The sequence below is a fragment of the Durio zibethinus genome, unplaced genomic scaffold, assembly GCF_047325235.1.
Source record: "Durio zibethinus cultivar Kanyao isolate XHJ-2024 unplaced genomic scaffold, ASM4732523v1 HiC_scaffold_388, whole genome shotgun sequence".
In the NCBI taxonomy this organism is placed as follows: Eukaryota; Viridiplantae; Streptophyta; class Magnoliopsida; order Malvales; family Malvaceae; genus Durio; species Durio zibethinus.
This window is the reverse complement of record NW_028323011.1, coordinates 145,001-150,000: the sequence shown is the minus strand read 5'-3', so window position 1 is coordinate 150,000 and position 5,000 is coordinate 145,001.

The following is a 5,000-nucleotide window of genomic DNA, read 5'->3' as shown; positions in this document are numbered from 1 at the left end:
GATGGTGGTCGAGGCAACCGCCCGCACCAGGGCCCAGCGTGTGCCGATGGTGGTCGAGGCAAGCGCCCGTGTCACGGGCTCCGACCTTAGACTCAGAATCCGTGCGGCCTTAGGCTTGGAATCTCGTCCTTGATGCCTAAGTCAGCCTAAAACACAAGCGTGCGGGCACTAGAACAAAGGGAAGGGCTGATTACGCAAGTTAAAGAGAAACAGGACAGAAAAACAGAATTCTGGAAATGCTCTTGTATTCACTGAAACAGAAGTGTTTGATGGTGTACAAATGAGGGTGGAGCAGCCCTCTATTTATAGTTGAGGCTCCAGCTACAACTTAATGGCAAATCCCTAAAATAAAGGCTACAATCATGGGATTACATTTAATCAAGATGCTGGTTCCTGATTTTCAGGGTCAACCAAATCTGCCAGGATGCTGATGCTGATCCTGCCTGGTTCCAGAAGCTTCCCTTGCGTATCCAGCACCTCGGGCCCTTCTGGATGTGGTGCGGGCAGCCCAAATGCCAGGCCTTGGTCTCATGAGTTGGCCTGCAAGATGGGCGGGCGTTTGGAGCTCGTTTGATAGGCTTTGCGCACTGATACCCGCCAGCACGCCTGGTCTGCGGGCCTTAGCTGCTGGCTCGCCTGCTGGTCTGGCTGATGTGCCTGGCGCGCCCGCCCAGGGCGTGACATTCTCCCCCACCTGATTGCGCAACGCCCTCGTTGCGTCTTCTGCATGGTACTGCCTGATCTGGTCCCCGAACTGCCATAAGTCCTCTGCTGGTTCCCAGCTCGCCTCACTGTCTGGAAGTCCCTTCCAGCGCACCAAGTACTCATGTCTTGGTTGATAGTTCTTCCGTCTCACTTCCCGGTCAGCCATAATGCTGTGGACCTCCTTCTCATATGAGGCCCTTGCTCCCAACGGTGCACGCTTTGACTCTGCCCGTCCTGGATCTCCCTCATCCTCATGGAACGGCTTGAGCATGCTCACATGGAACACCGGGTGTACCCTCGGCTTGGGTGGCATATCCAGCTTGTAGGCAACCTTGCCTACTCTCTTGACTACTCGGAAAGGTCCCTCATACCTCCGGACTAGGCCTTTGTGCAGCCCCCTGTGGCGCACAATGGGATGCAGCTTCACCAACACCAAGTCTCCAACCTGGAACTGCACATCCCGCCTCTTCTGGTCTGCCCACTTCTTCGACCTCTTGGCCGCCTTGTGTAGACAAACTCTGGCCAAGTCAGCTTGCTCCTGCCATGCCTTGGCAAACTTGTATGCTGCTGGATTCGGCCCTGTATAACCTGCAGCAATCGAACCGGGTGTTAGTGGTTGTTGCCCTGTCACAACCTCAAATGGGCTCTGGTTCGTTGCCTCGCTCCTTTGCAAGTTGTAGGAAAACTGCGCAATATCCAGTAGCTTTGGCCAGTCCCTTTGTGTGGCACTCACATAGTGCCTGAGGTAGACCTCCAGTAGTCCATTCACACGTTCTGTCTGCCCATCGGTCTGCGGATGCATGCTGGTGGAAAAGTTCAAGTCTGACCCCAACAGCTTGAACAACTCAGTCCAGAACCTGCCCGTGAAACGCCCGTCCCGATCACTAACAATGGTCCTCGGCACTCCCCAGTACTTCACCATGTTCTTCAGGAACAATCGAGCTGCCTCCTCGGCTGGGCACTCCTTGGTTGCTGGAATGAAGATTCCATATTTGGAAAACCTGTCCACCACTACCATGATGCTTCCAAACCCCTCTGTCTTGGGTAGACCGACTATAAAGTCCAGAGAAACACTCTCCCATGGTCGCTCTGGCACTGGCAATGGCTCCAAGAGACCCCCTGGTTTCTTGAGCTCCACCTTGTCCTGTTGGCACACAAGACAAGTCTTCACATAGGCCTCCACATCGTCCCTCATGTGCGGCCAGTAGTACCGGTCCTCGATCAGCGCCAAGGTGCGGCTCACTCCTGGGTGTCCAGCCCACCTTGAATCATGACACTCTTGCAAAACTTCCTTGCGGAGCTTCCCGTGCTGCGGCACAAACAGTCTACTGCCCCTGGTGTACAGCAACCCATCCTGCAACCAAAACCGCCTAGTCTTACCTTGCTGGGCGTACTCCATCAAAGCCTTGGCTGTAGGATCATGCGCAAGTCCCTCCTTGATGCGCGGCACCAGTGACCCCTCTGGTTGGCTAATGGCAGCAAGGTTAGCCTTTCTGCTCAGGGCGTCTGCCACTAGGTTCGCCCGCCCCGGCTTGTACTCCATCTGAAAATCAAATTCCGCAAGAAAATCTTGCCATCTCGCCTGCTTGGGGGACAGCTTCTTCTGCGTCTGGAAGTAGCTGGTTGCCACATTGTCCGTCCTCACCACGAACCTCGACCCCAACAGGTAATGGCGCCAAGTGCGCAAGCAGTGCACCACTGCAGTCATCTCCTTCTCTTGGACCGTGTACTTGCGTTCAGTCTCGTTCAGCTTCCTGCTCTCAAACGCGACTGGACGTCCCTCTTGCATCAACACGCCCCCTATGGCAAAGTCTGATGCATCCGTATGCACCTCATACGGTTTGGCATGGTCTGGCAAGGCCAAGACTGGCTCCTCGGTCACAGCCCGCTTCAACCTGTCAAAGGCTTCCTGGCACCCTGCGCTCCACTCCCATGCTCTCCCTTTCTTGAGCAAGTCAGTCAATGGCGTGGCTATTGCTGAGTGACCCTTGATGAAGCGCCTGTAGTAGTTAACCAGCCCAAGGAACGATCTCAACTCAGTGACCTTGGCTGGCGGTTGCCACTCCAGGATGGCATCTATCTTGCCTTCATCCATGCGTATCCTGCCACCTCCCACTATGTGGCCAAGGAATGGGATCTCCTGCTGGGCGAACGAGCACTTCTCCCTCTTGACAAACAGCTTGTGCGCCCGCAACACCTCGAACACCTGTCTCAAGTGGTCTACATGCTCTCCCAAAGTCTGGCTGTAGATCACAATGTCATCCAAATAAACCACAACAAACCGATCAAGGAATGACTGAAGTACCTTGTTCATAAGGGTGCAGAATGTTGCTGGGGCATTCGTGAGTCCGAAAGGCATCACCAAGAACTCATACGAACCATACCGAGTGACACATGCTGTCTTTTGCTCATCTCCCTCTGCGATCCTGACTTGATAATAGCCTGACCTCAAATCCAGCTTGGTGAACCACCTTGCGCTCCCAAGTTGATCGAACAAGTCCGCAATGAGTGGGATGGGGTACTTGTTCTTGATGGTCAGCTTGTTCAAAGCCCGGTAGTCTATGCACAGCCGCAACGACCCATCATGCTTGCGCTGGAATAGAACCGGTGCACCATAGGGTGCTTTCGATGGCCTGATGAAGCCAGCATCAACTAACTCTTTGAGCTGCTTCCTCAACTCCTCCAACTCTGGTGGAGACATTCGGTAAGGGGCTCTGGCTGGTGGCTTGGCCTCGGACACCAGCTCGATCTTGTGGTCCACCTCCCTCTTAGGTGGTAGCTTGCTAGGCAGCTTTGCGGGCATCACATCACTAAAGGTCTTCAGCACCTTTAGCACCTCCAAGGGTGACTCGGTCTCCTTCTCCCTTGGCTCATCATATTTCAGGGCTGCCAAGAAGGTGTCTTCTTGTCTGCTTACCGCCTTGGCAAATTGGATGGCTGACACCACCCGTGACCCAACTCCAGACCCTCTCCTCAATGGTACTAGGCATTGGCACCGTGCATCCAAGATGCAAACACAATCGGCAAAAGGCACAAGGAGGGCGTTAATCCGAACAAGGAAATCCAACCCAATCACAAACTCATAGTCGTCAAGGGGTATTACCTCAATGGTCTCCTTGCCTTTCCAATCTCCAAGCTGTAACTCCACTCCCCGTGCTACTCCAATGGCTGGAACTTCCTTGGAGTTCACCGTCTTAATGGTACCAGTCCCTTTTTGCACCTTTAGTCTGAGTTTCCGGGCTCCATCACCTGAAATGAAAAGATGTGAGGCACCTGTGTCCACCAGTGCGCTCACATTCTGACCCGCAACCATCAGATCCGCAAACATCAAGCCCTTTGGCTTGCGGCTCCCCTTACTCTGGACAGCATTGAGCACCAACGACCCAAGCTTTGCTGCCCCTGACTCTGGCTCCTCGTCAGACTCCCTGTCTACAGCAGCCAGCTTGCCCTTCTGTGGGCAATTGCGCGCTATGTGGCTCCCTCCACATAGGTAGCATGCTAGTGGTTCTCGGTCCCCCTTTGCTTTCCACTTGCCTGCTGATGGCTTCCTCTCGCCATCCTTGGTTGAACGGTCTCGGTCTCCATCCTTGGACTCCCGGTCACGGTCCTTCCCATTGGACTGCTTCTTCCGGTCCCTATCGTCCCTGCCCTTACCCTTGGGCTTGGTAGACTCGAACTTGTTCAGAGGCTTGAACTCTATCAACGCCTCGGCAGTGGTCATGGCTTTAGCCAAGTCATGAACTCCCCTCCTTTGTAGCTCATGCTTCACCCACGGCTTCAGCCCATCCATGAAAGCAAAGAATGCGTCCTTCTCGCCTAGATCCGAGATCTGTAGCATCAGTTCAGAGAATTTTTGAACATACTCTCTTATGTTCCCTTGCTGGCTCAACCTGCGCAACTTTGCCCGTGCCTCATCATCGGCATACTCCGGGTAAAATTGTTCTCTGAACTCTTTTTGGAACTCTGCCCAGGTTCCAATCTTGGCGTTCCCACGCCTGACATCATCACACCTGCGCCTCCACCACAATAAGGCTACATCAGTGAGATACATAGCAGCGGTGCTTACCTTTATCGCCTCGTCTTGCATGCCCATGGCCTGGAAATACTGCTCCATACCCCAAAGGTAATTGTCTACTTCCTTGGCCGCCCTAGTCCCCTTAAACTCCTTAGGCTTGGGGACATCCAATCTGGATCTGGACACTCCAGCAAACATGCCATTCCCAATGGCAGTCTTGCAAGTCACGAGCTCACTGGTAAGCTCCTCCATCCGCTGGCGCATGGCCTCCATGCCATGG